Source organism: Xyrauchen texanus, chromosome 9 (assembly GCF_025860055.1).
Source record: "Xyrauchen texanus isolate HMW12.3.18 chromosome 9, RBS_HiC_50CHRs, whole genome shotgun sequence".
In the NCBI taxonomy this organism is placed as follows: domain Eukaryota; kingdom Metazoa; phylum Chordata; class Actinopteri; order Cypriniformes; family Catostomidae; genus Xyrauchen; species Xyrauchen texanus.
This window is the reverse complement of record NC_068284.1, coordinates 27,359,282-27,377,010: the sequence shown is the minus strand read 5'-3', so window position 1 is coordinate 27,377,010 and position 17,729 is coordinate 27,359,282. Positions and strand designations below refer to the sequence as shown.

At 43.3% G+C, this 17,729-nt stretch overlaps 1 protein-coding gene across 1 annotated transcript in view; it reads right to left on the bottom strand.

Annotated features, from left to right (window-relative positions):
- LOC127648995 (disks large-associated protein 1-like) overlaps window positions 1–17,729 on the bottom strand; it is a 192,664-nt gene that overhangs the window by 144,822 nt on the left and 30,113 nt on the right. The window lies entirely within an intron of this gene.

The following is a 17,729-nucleotide window of genomic DNA, read 5'->3' as shown; positions in this document are numbered from 1 at the left end:
ATGCTTGGGTAAGTAAGACTTGTAAACAACTGTAGAGGCTGAATGAGATGTGCTCTCCAGCAGTTAGATGAGTAAGAGAGCCAGCACTGCGCTCAGCCTGGCCACCGAGTGGGCGTGCAGACTGGCACCTCACTGACGCCAGCCTTCCAGCATATAATCACTGCTGGCAAACAGAGACAAAGAGATTCACACACCTGCCTGTACAGCCTCTGCATAAGACTTATTACTTCAGAAGGAGGCTGGCCTGTGGCATTTTGACAAACACATTTAATATCACACAATTAATGACGTCAACTAAGATGTAAACGGTAAATGGAGCTCTTTTTCTAGGTTATTTGAATTAGCATATTAAAGATGTAGATCACTAAGCAGTAATGCAAATACAATTATTATGTCATTATTTACTCAACCTCATTGTGTTCCATCCCAGTATGCCTTTCTTTCTTCAGTAGAACAATACTGTATCAATACTGTGATGATCCAAGATGGCGGCGCGGCCCCACCCCCACCTCGGCAACTCAGACCACATCCCTGTTATGCTAATTCCATCATACAGACCACTCGTCAGATGCACAAAACCGCTCCAGAATCAGGTGAAAACCTGGCTAGCAGGAGCCATCTCTGCTCTTCAGGAATGCTGCAACATATTGCGACTACCAACTTGGAGGAACACACAGCATCTGTGACCAGCTACATCACCAAGTGCATTGATGATGTCACCTTCTGCAAGACCATCACGACACGCTCCAACCAGAAGCCGTGGATGACTCCGGAGGTGCGTGCGCTGCTGAGAATCCGAGACTCCGCCTTCAGAGCAGGTGACAAGGCTGCCCTAAGAACAGTGAGGGCCAAACTGTCCCAGGCCATCAGATGCACATGCCCAGAAAATCCACAGTCACTTCCAGGACAGCGGCGACACACGGCGCATGTGGCAGGACATCCAAGAGATGGCCTCACCAATTACAGGACAACATCAGTTGCCTTTGACAAAGATGCCTCCCTTCCAGATGTGCAGAACGACTTCTACATTGGTTGGAAGCACAGAACGATGTGGTGGCGAGGAAGACCACCCCTCCTCCCAACGACCAGGTGCTCTGTCTTACCATGGCTGATGTGAGGAAAACTCTATGTAGAGTCAACCCACAGAAGGCTGCTGGGCCTCCTGCAACTGGATCCTGGAATTCCTGACTGGGAGACCTCAGTCAGTTCGTATCAGGAACAGCATCTCCACCACCACCATACTGAGCACGGGGGCCCCCCCAGGGCTGTGTGCTCAGTCCACTGCTGTTCGCTCTGCTGACTCACGACTGTGCAGCAATGCACAGCTCGAACCACATCATTAAGCTTCATCAGAAAAGAATGACAAATCAGCAAACAGAGAGTAGGTGCAGCGGCTAACAACCTGTCTCTGAATGTGGACAAAACAAAAGAGATGGTTGTTGACTTTAGGAGAGCACAGAGTGACTGCTCTCCGCTGAACATTGACGGCTCCTCTGTGGAGATCGTCAAGAGCACCAAATTTAAACCTGGTCTCACCTGGTCCCTCAACACCAACTCTATTACCAAGAAAGCCCAGCAGTGTCTGAGGAAATCACATCTCCCACCCCCCATCCTTACTAAATTCTAAAGATGGACTATTGAGAGCATCCCGAGCAGCTGCCTCACTGCCTGGTTTTGGACTTGTACCGTTTCGGACCGCAAAGCCCTGCAGTGGATAGTGAGGACAGCTGAGAAGATCATCGGGGTCTATCTTCCCTCCATCAAAGACATTTACAAAAAACACTGCACCCGCAAGGCAACCAGCATTGTGGATGACCCCACACACCCCTCACACAAACTCTTCACCCTCCTGCCATCAGGCAAAAGGTACCGAAGCATTCGGGCCCTCACGGCCAGCCTGTGTAACAGCTTCTTCCCCCAAGCCATCAGACTGCTCAATACTCAAGAGACTGGACTGACACACACACACGTGTCCTGATTTGCACTTTAATTATTGTCACTTTATACCTGGCTGCTACCTCAATAACTGCTATGTGCATAGAACACTATCTCATAGTATGTTATGTTTACATTTGGCATTGAAACTGTCATCTTTTTGCACTACTGTGTACTGGTCGGCACTGCACTGTCTCTCACTGTGCCCATTGACCTGTTAATTTTTAGTAATTTATTGTTCTGTCCCGCACTTTTTGCACACGTTTGCATGTGCACTTTATATAGGTATGTTATTTAGTCTGTGTAGTCTCATGTGGTTCTGGGTTTGTCCTATGTTTTTTTTATGTAGCACCATGGTCCTGGAGGAATGTTGTCTCGTTTCACTGTGTACTGTGCTAACTGTGTATGGTTGAACGACAATAAAAACCACTTGACTTGACTTGTATACAGTATATAGGGCTGGGGAATGTAACGGTTAATTTCTGCGATTAAAAGCTTACTGTTTCAAGTATTAAAAGATTCTGGGCTTTTTTTTCACTTCCTGAAACTTCACTAAAGTTTTTCCACACTTTGTGTGGATAAAATTGGCATAAATACATTTCCAGAAGGTACACGCTCGACTCATCTGCACATGCTAGCATAGAAGCTGACCTTCTATCCTGAACATAATAAACACAGAGCGGATTTACTGTATGGAAACTGGAGACTTCACCCACAAGCGGTGAGCCAGGTGTGGGAGAGATTCGGGCAGGCTGCCATATCTTCGGGTCACCCAAAAACACTTACAGTCATCTGAACCAGTGTCAAAAGCAAAACTTTACAAAAGAGACCCAGCTTGTTCGTGATAGAGACTGATTGGCAACCAGAGAAAATTGTCGTTTTGAGATTTTAAATATCAGAAAATTCAAGTTCTGCATTTTATTTTGTTTGTATCTGTATATATACTGTATATTAATGCATTTGCAATGTACACTTAAGTCTGTCTTTCCAATAAAGCTTGATATGAACTGAATCTGCCCATTTGATTCAGTTATTAAAAAAGTCCATGAGTGACAATGTTTGTTAAGCAAGCCCTCATCAAAGAATGTGGTTTCATCAATCAAACTGGGAGCTGGGATTCTGGAGTAGAAGTGTTCGAGGCTGCTCTGAATGTCTTTTCACTCTGGAATGTCCCTCAGTACAGCCCACTCAAGTTTTTTGTGCGCTCCAATGAGCAGCTCCTTTGGAGGTAATCCACTGATGCTGAATAAAAGTTTTTCACTGCACACAAAATAAATAATCTGCTTGCATGTCACCAGCTTCAACCAGTGCATCCAACAGCTTTTTAATATCAGAGGGTATGAATGATTCCTTCAGCCTGTCCTGTAAGACTTTTCTCAGGTCATGAATGTGCAAAGCCACTTCTCCAGTGCACAATTAAAAGGTAAGGCTGTTTGCTTGAATGCGAAGCCAATCCAAAATTTAGCGCAAGGATGACTGAAAATGTCTCTAAGAAACTTTGGCCATTTTTCTTGAGAAAGAAAGTATGCACCAGACCATTGAAAATGTGAAGTATTCTTTCAAGAACTGGACCAAGAGAGAGGAAATGTGTGTTACCATTCTGCAGTAATTACTGATCCAGCTGCACAAAAACAAGTTAGTTGCATATGACAACTTCAGATTTGAAGTGTGCAGAAGAAAATTTCGGATCATACAATTTCTTGATCAATTTCACAGTGCATTCAGCTGACCAATAACTATGGCCATGCACAACAGAATGATAAGAAAAAAGCCTTCACTTGCATGCACCTTGTCAGATTAGGAACTTTGCTTCACAAACAAATTGCTAACACTTATTATTAGCATCATCCACATGTTTTTTTGTATGCTGTGCAACGTCCATGTGGCCTCCATGGATGATGGAAAAGCAAGCTCCTCAAATCGTCTCGGTTACTGTCGTAACCTCTGTACCCTGATGGAGGGAATGAGATGTTGTGTCGATGTAGTGACACTAGGGGTTGCTCTTGATAGCCACATAAAACCTCAGCTCTTTTAGAAAAGGTCAATGAGAATTTGCGAGTGGTATTTGCATGCCACTCCCCTGGACATACGGGTATAATAGGAGCTGGAATGCGGCCACTCATATAGGTTTTATGCTGAGGAGTCGAGACAAGGTCCCATTCCACTCTCCGATGAAGCATACAAAGAGCTGCACGGAGTGTTTATAGCTGTAATTGCGCAACGCATGCACCAGACACAGCAATTACAGGGCTGGGCCTGACTCCTCCTGGATCAGCGATTGCAGGCTCAACATCTGATCCCTGAAGGGGGTTGTGGGAATGTTGGGCACATAGCTCTTCAGTCAGTTCACTAACTGGATGTCTATTAATAGGGGATTGTGATTGGATAGTTTAATCCAATCATGTACTTCAAATAACTTTTGAGTTATTTTATTGGATTTACAAGCCGTATCCTTGGCTACCTCTGATTAGAATACTCACGTGACTGAGAAAGCCGCATTGGCGAAATTTTAGGAGAGGGGAAAAACGGGACAAAACATGATTTTTTCGAAAATTAATCAGGACACTAGAAAAAGTGCTTAAATATGGGACTGTCCCGGGAAAAATGGAACATCTGGCCACCCTATCTATCTGCAATATTTACTATAAAGAATTCACTCTAAATGTTGTCTATATGATTTGTGCAACTTTCCAAGTCATCCAAAACCAGACTTTGTGTGAGGAACAGACCAAAATTTAAGAAATTGATGATCTTGAAACACTGCAAATGGATAATCTGTCAGTGAGTTGAACTTGAGTACTAAATCAGTCTGATTCATTAACCTATTTTTCCATTTTGGGTGAACTACTTTAACTACAGCAACTGAAGTTTCAGTGCTAACAGTTATTGAAACATTACGCACATTCAAAGTTGCATTCCTTAAGCAGGCTTTAGAGTCTGACACCAAATGTAATATTAAAAGGTTAAAAAAACAATCAAACAAATACTTGCTTTGCCTTCAGTATCCTCCTGTCCATAATGGCCTGGCTTGTATTCTCCCTAATTAGGAAGCATGTCACCTTTCAAGCACTTCTTGTACACTTTTTTTGGTCCCATCTCAGAGACTCCAATTGGCTATACAAAAACTTTTAAGGGACAGCTCACAATAGAAACCCAAAGCATAATGACATCCACACAAACATATCTTTAATTAAGTAAAAGGCACTGTCTCAACACACAGATAGCTAAAGTCTTTCTTTTTAAAGAGCTGCAATGACCCCATAGCCAGTGTAATAATGAGGGTACATCAAGCTTAAATCCCACAGAAGCACTCTTACCGAGAATTTTCTCTGACCCCGCACAAACTCCTCCTCACCTCTGGATGCCTGAGTGAGTCACACAAGCCCATTGTACAAGTATAAATGCTTGGAGCAAAGCAAATCATCCAATACACACCCTCATAATGAATATGATTAATAAGAAAACCGCAGGAAGCTGTGGAGTTTTCTATATAGACACGCTTGTTAAACATACTAAAACTTCCGTTTTATGATCACATACCCTGTAGTCTCATTCTGATGTAACTGTTCTTAAAGTGATAGTGCACCCAAATGTTGTTGACATTTACTCCATATACATAAATCATATACATTTCTTCCATTGAGAACATTATAATGAGTTATTGATAACAGAATTTTAATTTTGGGAGGAACTATCCCTTTAATGCAACAACACTGATGCAACCATGCCAGATCACATTCACTTCATTGGTAAAGCCAGTGATAATGGCATCATGGCATGCTAGCTGCACTTCATGTTTTTATTTAAAAATTCTACAGAGGCTTTCGGTTTGGGCTTAGCAGTGTATTGTTGCTCTGTTTGCAAAGCAATTTGATTCCACATTTGTAATCTCTGTGGTCACAATAAATGGCAGCAAATTCTGTTCAGATGTAATTTCATCTTTATTTAGTTGAACAAATTATTGTCAAGAAGATCAGACATCTCCACCACCCTGGCCATGGAACCCTGGAACATAAAAAAACTACAACAACCAAATATCCTCCCTGAGACTTAATCCCTAGATCTAAACAGAGTTTCCTTACAACTGAACATTCACCTGATTTCCATTCAAACTTTAAAATTGCAAACATTGATTGGCAGTTGTTTTCTGTAAATAACTGAGTGGAATAAATTGTGTAGCAGCAAGAGAGACAACTTCAATTTGCAATTATTCTATGTGACACCATTTAGGAGAGTCAGCATATTCTGCTTGCCAAATCCACATAGCTCTTATCTGGGCAGCACAATAAAATAAATATAAATTGGGGAGCTGCAGCCCAACTTTACAGAATGGCATGCACAGTGACTTAAACTTAACCCGTTTTATGTTGAAAATCTTGAGATTAGTCTCTCCACATCCCCAAAAAATAACCTTGATAAAACTGATTGGAGTACCTGAAGCAGATTAAGATAATAATAAATAAATAACTACGGTAGTAAAACATTTGTCGTAATACAGTTAATTTTGCCAGTTTAAGAAATAGATTTCTGGCCTTCCATATATTTTTCCACTTTTTTGAGCAGGGAAACAATTTACAGTAGACTGTAGGCTTGGGATAGTTATTTAAGTATTTTTGCTTTAGGTACTCTCCTAGATACACAAGTTTATTAGTGTTCCATGAGCGTGAGATATTCATTAGGGAGAGCTGTGCAGCTGTAACTATAAAGCCTTACAGATGCTGTCAGCAATTTTAGCCATTCTAGAATTCCCACAAAAAATACATTGGATTAGCCAAGCCTTTACAAACCCAACACTCCAAAGATACCAAATTAGCTTTATTGAGACCGATATTGAGCAGAAACAGTTGTCAAAAACAACAGCAGCAAAATAACGTCCTCAACAGACAACTGTTATAAACAGCATGGCATAAAAATGGAATTAAGCCTCAATAATTCACTGTAACTACAACTACACATGATGAAAAATTATTGACAGGCAGAAAGCTTCATTGTTCCACAGAAAAATTTTTGTTTGCTGTTTACAAAATCTAGAGCCGTCACAGAGACCAGAGAGACATCTCAGGACACTTATTTCATTAATATCTTTTAGGGAGTAGGTGTCACGATCCCTTGTCATCTGCCCCGTGTTTCGTGTTACTATCCTTTGTCGTCTGCACCGTGTTTCATGTTTCGATCCCTTGTTGTCTGCCCTGGGTTTTCCGTTTCACCCGTCACCAATCACGTTCAATGTCACGTTTTCCCTGTTGTCCACCCCGAGTCTCACTGTCCTTGTGTAAACTACACTTCCCGTCTTTCCCGGCCCTTCTCTGCGTTATTGTCCGCACCTGTCTGTTGTTTTGTCATTACCGTCTCTCTTTATTTAAACCCCGCTGCTTCCCCTTCCCTTTGTCATTCATTGGCGTTTCATGTCGATTCCTATGTTCTCTCGTGGTTCTCTCTCTGTTCCCCTTGTTTCTTTCGAGGTTACCCCCTGCCTTTCATGGATGTTCGTTGTCTATGCCACTAATTCTGGAATGGTGGTGGTGTAGTGGTCTAAGCACATAACTGGTAATCTGGTAATCAGAAGGACACTGGTTCAAACCCCACAGCCACCACCATTGTGTCCTTGAGCAAGGCACTTAACTCCAGGTTGCTCCAGGGGATTGTCCCTGTAATAAGTGCACTGTAAGTCGCTTTTTTCGGGGTACCTAAACACCGATGTTACGATCTGCCGGAGATCGGAGACTACACCTGGCAGGAGTACGTGGAGCTCATTGTGGACACTTTTGCATCAGAGGAACCACCCCTTTTGATTCCGGCTTTCGAGCCAGAGCCCACGCCTGCCACGGTCAACGAGCAAGAGTCCACGCCTGCCACAGTCAGCGAGCCAGCGGCCACACCTGCCACGGTCAGCGAGCCAGCGTCCACGCCTGCCACGGTCAGCGAGCCTGAGCCCACGCCAGCCACGGTCAGCGATCCAGCGTTGCCAGCCTCGACCGTCCCAGAGCCAGCGCCTGTAGTCTCGACCGTCCCAGAGCCAGCGCCTGTAGCCTTGACTGTCCCAGAGCCAGCGCCTGTAGCCTCGACCGTCCCTGAGCCAGCGCCTGTAGCCTCGACCGTCCCTGAGCCAGCGCCTGTAGTCTCGACCGTCCCTGGGCCAGCGCCTGTAGCCTCAACCGTCCCTGAGCCAGCGCCTGTAGCCTCGACCGTTCCTGAGCCAGCGCCAGTAGCCTCGACCGTCCAAGAGCGAGCGCCAGTAGCCTCGACCGTCCAAGAGCCAGCGCCTGTAGCCTCGACCGTCCCTGAGCCAGCACCTGTAGTCTCGACCGTCCCTGGGCCAGCGCCTGTAGCCTCAACCGTCCCTGAGCCAGCGCCTGTAGCCTCGACCGTTCCTGAGCCAGCGCCAGTAGCCTCGACCGTCCAAGAGCCAGCGCCAGTAGCCTCGACCGTTCCAGAGCCAGCGCCAGTAGCCTCGACCGTCCAAGAGCCAGCGCCAGCAGCCCTGACCGTCCAAGAGCCAGCGCTAGCAGCCCTGACCGTCCAACGGCCAACGCCAGTAGCCCAAGTCCCAAGTCTCTCGAGTCTTCCAGGGCTCCTCCTCCCGAGCCTCCCATGGCTCCGCCTCTCAAGTCTCTCGAGCCTCCCAGGGCTCCGCTCCTCAAGTCACTCGAGTCTTCCAGGGCTCCTCCTCCCGAGCCTCCCAGGGCTCCGCTCCTCAAGTCACTCGAGTCTTCCAGGGCTCCGCCCCTCAAGTCACTCGAGTCTTCCAGGGCTCCGCCTCTCAAGCCTCTCGAGCCTTCTAAGGCTCCGCCTCCCGAGCCTCCTACGGCTCCGCCTCCTGAGCCTCCCATGGCTCCGCCTCCCGAGCCTCCTACGGCTCTGCCTCCCGAGCCTCCTACGGCTCTGATCCCAGAGACTCCAGAGCTTTCTAGGGCTCCGCCTCTCGAGTATCCTACGGCTCCGCCTCCCGAGCCTCCTACGGCTCCGCCTCCAGAGCCTCCTACGGCTCTGCTCCCAGAGACTCCAGAGCCTTCTAGGGCTCCGCCTCTAGAGCATCCTACGGCTCGGCCTCCTGAGCCTCCTACGGCTCCGCCTCCCGAGCCTCCTAGGACTCCACCTACCGAGCCTCCTACGGCTCTGCTCCCAGAGACTCCAGAGCCTACCCTGGTCTTTGCCTCGGAAACCTCCCACGGCGCCACCTCCCTCGGCTCCACCTCCAGAGCCTTCCAGGTCTCCGCCCTTAAAGCCTCCTATGGCGCCACCTTCCTCGGCTCCGCCTCCTGAGCCTTCCTCGGCTCCTAATTCCTTCCCTTCGTTTATGTTCTTCCTGCCGTGTGTTCTTTCGTGTTTTAGTTTAGTTTTTCCCAGCGTGGACTTTTCTTTGTGTTTATTTGTTTATGATTTATAAATAAAGCCACGTTTGGATCCAAGTCACTGGTCTGCCTTCTCCTGCTTCCCACAGCCGTAACAGTAGGACACTGTTTTGCATACCTTTCCATGAAAAAGATTGCTTATAACACCTTTAAAGCAAAATTATTTTTACAGAAAAATTGGTTAGTAATCTGAGTTAATCTTTTCATGAGTAGAGTCTAAATTCCCCTAGAGTGAGTTGGTGACACTGCAGAGCCAGTAGAGGTGGGCAGAGTGTAGAGTATTTATTTATTTACATTTTTGATATCTTGGCATAATAAAATATAATACTGTTTTTAATATAGTAAACATGTGAAAAAATAGATTATGTCTGCTGTACTGTATTTGATTCATTTATTTTTCATTTTTATAGCTGTGAATAACAAATTAAATAATATCAGCAGTCCGGTTTGCCTATATGCACTGTTTGACTTCTCAGACATTGTGTGTGTGTGCATGCGTGCATGTGTGTGTGACAAGCACTAATGTAAACAGACTTGGTTGCGTGCATCGGATAATCATGCTCGATCAGCATATTTTCACTGTGAATTTACAGTACAGAGTTTTAAACTGATATTGTGGTGCTTATGTTATAGTTTGGCTGTCTGTTTCAGAAAACAAACACATTATATGCCTGAAAAGAGTTTGAGTTCCTCTTTGTGTGAATGAAAACCATATCTGCACCTAATCAGTAGATGTAGCTACTTGCATGAGCAAATATAAATTACAGACTTGACCAGCGCAGACTGGCGTGTGAAAGCCCATTTGAATCAGGCTGCTTGTAATGTAACTGGCTATTGCAGAAACACATATGTGTGATGCTACTCTGCGGGTCCAGTAATTAACACTCATGGTATAGGCATGTTTTGTCGCATATTTACCCTCTCCTAAAATTTTGCCTATGTGGGTTTCTCAGTCATATGTGTATTCTAATCAGAGGTAGCCAAGGATACGGCTTGTAAAACCAATAAAATCACTTGATTATTTGAAGTACATGATTGGATTAAACTATCCAATCACAATCTCCTATCAATCGACATCCAGTTAGTGATGGTTGACATATGTGGGACAGTACATATGAAAAGGTTAAGCAATTTTCAGGGTTGGGAGGGTTACTTTTGAAATGTATTCCACTACAGATTACAGAATACATGTTGTAAAATGTAATTTGTAACGTATTCCATTAGATTACTCAAGGTCATTAACATATTCTAAATATTTTGGATTACTTCTTCAGCACTGGTGGATTTTTTCAATTGTTTTGACTATAAAAACGTATAGTCTTACTTAAAATTAATACAAAATACACATGTTAAAAATACATTCTCTGAAAAACCTACAAATCTTATGAAATGTTGTTTCTAAAACAAGATAAATCAAATGTATCTTGTTTTAAGGATTTTTAGATATTTTTCCAGGAAAAAAACTACAGAAATTAATATCAAGAATATGACTTTTGGTCTAATATCAAAGGTCTTACTAGATAAACGAAATTACGATCTAATGTGAATATATGAATATATGATTGTGCCAGGTAAAATGGCTAGAAATAGCATTTTAACTTAACGTAAAGCTGACAATTTACACAAGATTTATTTATATTTCTTCTGCTTCAAACTTACTTCTCTGTCTGCTCATATGAATGTAAAACATCAAAAGAAAGTGTCTCACCGCTGTTCAAATGCACTTTGGATTGCAACATTTAATAGTATAAATGTTTTCCATCTGAAAGGACTAAATATTAAATGAAACAAATGACAATAAATGTAATCTCTTCAGTAATCAAAATATTTTTTGAATGTAATCAAAATATTTTTTGAATGTAACTTTGTTCTAATTACCTATGATTTAAATTGTAACTGTAGTGGAATACAGTTACTTATATTTTGTATTTAAAATAAATATTCCCATTACATGTATTCCATTACTCCCCAACCCTGGCAACAGTATAGGCCAATAGACAAGGTAAGTATCCTTACCAGGCTCAAGTTGACACATTATTATAGCATATTCCAGTGTATCTGGCAACCATTGTTACTCTACTACTATAATATACACATTCATTAGTAGGTAAATGGGCTTTAAAAAAATCAACCGGAATGTCATCAGAGCCAGTCTACTAGCTTATGGATGGGTAGGAAATTGACTGCTGAATTTAAGCCTCAGAATAATCATCCTCTAGGCACTCCAGGCAATCATTTTTTTTATGTCTAATCTATCTGAAAAAGCAAAATTATTGCCACATCATCACCTTGGGGGGTATACACTGTATTATTATTATTTATTTTTTTTAATTGCATAAATTTGATGTTTGATAAGTTTGGGGTCTTTGATAATATTATTTGTTCATACTGAAGCAATGGATCTTACTAAATCTTTTTTGCATATTTGCCTGGCTAGTGGTTATCCAATTTATATACCATGCTCATAATAGCATAGTTTGATTCTGATTAGGATGGATTCTGCCAGTCTGGTTGTAAGCATGTCCTACTCTTCAATGTGCTTAATATTAGAAACACTTGTATTAGTTCCTTAGAGCATTTAGTTGACTCTGTTATATTTACTGTTTGCCAGAGGAGTAGGAAATAATTAAGAATCATAAGAAAGCCTGCAATGATTCCCAAATTACTCCCGGGGATGCAGAGCCTTCATTCAAATTCAGAAAATCTCAGGAATTGTGTTTAAGAATGTCATGCACCCAAAATCATTGAGTAAATGATTGCTACATCACCAACATTTAAACTCTGGAGTGAAAGTAGTGGACATAACTGTGATATCTAAATGAGAGTGGTCAGATATGTTCATGGAAGGTACTCAAATGAGTTGACCAAGTATTCCTGTCCTTTCAGGGAAACATTTATGAGTACAAGAGTAAAATTAATTTGAAGAATTCATTCTGAGGCTTATGCAAAACAGTTCATATGTCAAGTCTAATTCAGTTATCACAAATGTCAAGGCCCTTGCAGACTTAATCAAGACAACAGACTTTGAGGATCTGTCCATCTATAATTGTTGTGGGGAATGGGAGCATAAAACCCAGTTTATGAAAGACAATTTTTTGTAACACCTTTAGAGGCTATACAGAATCAGAATGAGCTTTACTGCCAAGTGTTCACAGGTACACAAGGACATTTAAAAAAAAATTGTGATAGGAGAAACAAGTGTACACTGAAAATTACAGTGAGACACAGAATAAAAAAGGTAATTGTATAAAAAGACACAAATAATCGTACATAAAACAGAAAAACTTATGTGCATGTGCAAGAGGTAATGTATGTGCAATGTAGGGGTATGTCCTAGGGAGTGGAGCACCTATTCCAGCACAGAGTAATTAAAGTGGACTCTCCTGGGGGAAAAGTGCGCACATGATCACCTCAGTGGAGGGGAAAGGTGCTATGTGCAAGTGGAACACCCAGTCAGACGTTCCACATTCCCGAGTTCTACATGCTCGGGCCTGAGAGAACACGGGATGAGACTGACTCAACCATGAGATTGTAAAATCTCGTAAAGGTATTGGGTGTTGCCCAGCCCGGTGCTCTGCAGATGTCTGATAGGGAGATGCCGTTGGCTAGTGCCCATGAGGATGCCACACTTCTCGTCGAGTGTGCTCGAACCCGCAAGGGGGCAGGCACGGCTTGGGTGTGATAGGCCAAAGCGATGGCGTCAACGACCCAGTGGGATAGCCTTTGTTTGGAGACAGCGTTCCCTTTCCTCTGTCCACCAAAGCAGACGAAGAGCTGCTCAGAACATCTAAAGCTCTGCGTACATAGGTAATCCGCTGCCTTTTTTGGGTACAATGAAGTAAGGGCTGTAGAAACCCTTTTTCATCTCGGCTGGAGTGACAGGCTATCGCGTCTTTGAGTAAGAGGGTCACAATCTCCGCAGGTAGGGTGTTGGCGTCTTCGCCGTGCACCGAGATAAAGCGGACGCCGGCGAAACTGAATCGCATAGCTGAGTCGGATGGTCCTGGCAAGCCAGCGCGATGGTTTGGGAAGTGAAAATCACACGTCCAAGCTCCATGTGAGGGACACTAAAGAGACGATCTTTTTTGACGTACCTGGCGAGGTTTCGCTGTGGGGCGGATCAGGTAGTATCTTGTCAGGAGGCAAAAGCACGTCTTTGGTGCTGAGAGAAGACTCAAAGCATTTAATTTTCTCCATGGACCTGGCAGGGGGCGGGTTAGTGACGGAGGAGGAGGTCCCGTGTAGACGTCCTCTTGACTCATCAGAACCAGTCAACCGGGAGACATCAGTCGTGGGTCTGGAGGTGAGGGGTCCAAGTCCAGGGTGCTGGGACAGCTGGGGTGTGGCACCGGGTTGCTGTTAGAATGGCATTTGTGGGCCAGATGACCCAGGGAATGAGAACATCTCTCTTTTATTGAGAATGTGGGTACCACAGCCTGAAGGGGGTGCGGCAAAGTAAATAACATCAAACAAGGATTCTCCTCCCGGCCCTCCACAGGGGGGCAGATTGGTCTGCTTACCAGCTCCGGAGCAAACGTCTCGCTCACTGGGTCGTCCATTTCAGGAACACTTGGGAGCCTTCTGGGTCCTCGAGGATGCTTGGGAGATGGGGGGTTTGCACTTCCTGCTGGGCGCTCAACGCTGGGGCTGAGAGCTGGGCCCAGGTTGAAGCGGAGCTGTCTGCTGTTTGGGAGCAGATGGAGCACGGCCCGCGCAGGATCGGTAGCGGGGCATGATATGGGAAATGGCCTCCGTCTGTTTCTTCACCGCCGAGAACTGCTGGCCGAAGTCGTCAATGGCGTCGCCGAATAGGCCGAGCTGGGAGACGGGGGCATTGAGAAAACAAGCTTTGTCTACTTCCACCATCTCGACCAGGTTCAGCCATATGTGACGTTCCTGGACCACAAGGGTGGCTATCGCCTGCCCGAGTGTTCGAGCTGTGACCTTCATGGCCTGGAGGGTGAGGTCGGGTGCGGAGTCGGGAACACGTTGTATTCAGGACTACCCAAGTGCAGATCTTTGAGTGACTTGGACTGGTGAACCTGCAGGAGGGCCATGGCATCCAGGGTGGAGGCAGCCTGTCCGGTGGTGCTGTAGGATTTGGCGTTCAGTGACGACATAATCCTACAGGCCTTGGAGGGGAGCACCAGGTGATTCTGTTCACCTGGGGGACCTCCAAGTTCCTGTGGGCCGCCCCACTGTCAAGGGTAGTGTGAGCGGATGAGCGAGGAGTTCGGTTGCGGGCAGTGAAATGTGCCCTCCACGACCTCGTCAGCTCATCATGCACATCTGGGAAGAAAGGGACTGGGGGGTGCGTGGCTGTAAGCAGCACCAAGATTCGAGGAACCAATCGTCTAGCTGCGAGGGCTGCAGGAAGGACGGAGGGTTCCAGTCCAACCCCACGCTGACGGCGGCCCAGGCAAGCATGTCGGCCATCTGGGTATCAGCCTCATAGTGGCCGTGCCAACCCGAAGGTGGCAGTCCAATCGAGTCTTCCGCAACAGATGCCGGAACACTCACCGATGCTGCAGCTAATTCATCATCCAGCTCAGGAGGCTTGAGGGAGTAAACAGAACTGCTCTCACCTCAAGCCCGGACAGAAGTCAACAAACGAGCCGGGGGGGGGGCGGGTGGTTTGTGGGGATCTAACCATTGAAACAAAGCCCGCTGTCATCCCCAAATCACTTGATAAAGTGTGGCTCATTGTTATGGTTAACAGAATGTTCTTAAATTTGGGCAAACTGTGTTATATATTATAACAATTGAAAGATTGTTTATGATTGCACTTTAAGGGAAAAATGCTCCTATTAAGAGATTATTTTTGCACCTTTCCATGTCTTATTTGATGGATATTTAAAGCAGAAAGATGTGCTTTAGTGCAAACTTTTTGCAATATTGTAATGTTAAGAGATCAGCTCGCTGATCGCACAACCGTTCGGCTCCGAAGAAGAAATCTGAATGAACAGATGCACGATTCCCTCCCTTTATACCTGTATGTCCGGGGGAGGGACATGCAAATTCCGTCTGCCAAATTCTCACTGGCCTTTTCTCAAGTTCAGGGGTAAATGAGGCCTTCAAGAAAGTACCATAGTGTTGTTTCACTCGACACAAATTCGAAGTGAGTGACAGACGGGGAACAGAGTATTACAAGTCAACTTTACTTGATAATTTCTCATTAATGCCACAAAGAATTGTTTGTAGTCTTTACTCATCTGTTAAATTTACTACCAATATCTGCATGGAAATTGCTTCATAGTTTTTTTTTTTTTTTTTTTTTCTTTTAAACCCCACTCCACATATTTATCAGTGTATGCTCTAAATCTAATGGTACTCTTTGGCTTAGCAGCATAGCTCCTCCCTTTGAACGGAAACAATATTTTATTAATGCCTTAATATTTCAGCAGGATAAATACTTGTATTGAGCTCTACCAGACAATTAGATATAATTGTAATCTCCATTCTGTATATTGTATAAATAAGTGAAAGAGGCACATTCAAGCTTTGATATGATGAGCCTCACACTGTAACACCACAAATCGATTTAAAGGTGCATTCAGTAACTTTTGTGTCATCTTAGATTTACAGTACATTGACACCTAGCGGCTTGGATGCAGCATAGTTTTCAGTTTCAGATGCTATTGTAGAAATGTTGTATTCACAGTCAGCCATGATTACTTTAATCAGTGATTGAAAGTGTCAAATAACAGGATGGTTACTGAGATTATGTGAGTAGCATTCGGCTGGTCATGTGAATAAGTAGAATAAAGTAGAATAAAACAGCTTTTATTAGGTTACTGATATGACTGGATTCTTTATTTCAATGTGAGTGGTCATGATTTCCAATTTATATTGCAAAATTACAATTTATGTCTTTAGGAGTTCTTTACTAAGGAAACAAATTAAAACTGCACCTTAAAACTCAAAAAACTAAATTATCATTAAACTACACCAATAAAAATGCCCAACATGGAGAGAAAACAAAATTGCTTTTGTCCATCAGGGCCTATTCCACTCAGCCTCTTTCCATGCACATAATTTCACAACATTTGGGGGAAAGTATTGCATTCAAGCTGACCTTTTACTCACAGCCCACAAATGTCACCCTGCCTTTGAAATTCCACTGCACAGTCATGTGACTTCTGCTCAAACCCTTACATGACTGCATGGGTTCCACATCTAAATGCTAGCATATGCTTCACTGTGCTAATAGAAAAACAAAATGTACAATATCAGTAGACTAATAGAAAGGTAACTATTATGCATACAATTGTTTTTTTAAAGAGCTATAATTGAACTTGTTTTATATTATAATAAACTGGTTGATTATTATAAAAAGAGAGACAAGCAAAAATCTAAAATGATTGATTGAAAATGATTATTTCAGGATCATTGGAAGATATGATCTCTCACTAGGTTATTTTTAATTCCAGTGTGACCTAGATTATGAATAAAAGATACAGGATTATGTGTGCTTGGACCAATCTAATACATCTACATATTTTTCCAGCAAGTGACAATTCCAACAAATGCATGCTAACCACAACTTAATCTAACAAAGGCTGTGCTGTTTAACCTTTTAGCATTTTAACAGGTTCCTTGTGCAGTCCTTGACTAAAATGGCCACAACATTATACAGTCATTTGCTCTGTCTTTAATATCATGATTGGTCAATTTACAATCTCCGAAAAGTAAAGACATCATACAGTTTTGTTTTTTTTCTTAAGCAGTGCATATCAGCTTGCTGTGATGACAATGCAATTGCCCAGCATCCCTCAGTAGGCCCAGATGTGATGTGATTAGAGGTTTGAGCAATCTCTTGCTTGTCTCACTGCCACACTCTTCCCTGCCTCACTCCCTCTCATTCCTCTAGTCTACTAGTTTACATTTTTAAAAATAAAACAATAACAATGGGATCCAGAAAAAACTCTGATTGGTTCTAAAAAATCATAAAGGGTATAGGAAAATATCTGATGGGAATAAATGGTGCCTGGTGTTCAGAAACACATGCTGAGGGTTCCAATGTGATTGGAACCATCACTGATGATCAAGCTGGCAGACCTTGTATTAAATCAAGTCTGCATTTTAAGGCAATGAGTTGTTTTTTGGAAATATTGTATACAAATGATTTTCTGTTGGACAAAATAACCTGCTTTTCAAACTCCATGCCAAATCAAAATATAGTGGGGTGAATTCACTTAACAGTTGCACCTCTTCAGTGTACAATATTTCAGCATAAATCTTCTTGGCGACTTAAACACATATTATTTATTTTTTGAAGAGTCAATGCATAAAAAATAATCCATTATTTAATAATCATGTGGTATTGCCAATATTTGGATAATCCAGTGAATTAAATACTTTACAAATTAAATGTTTTTCATCTCTATTGAATATTGCCTCTTATTTGAAACTTGATAGGTGCAAACCAAGAGAATTATTCAA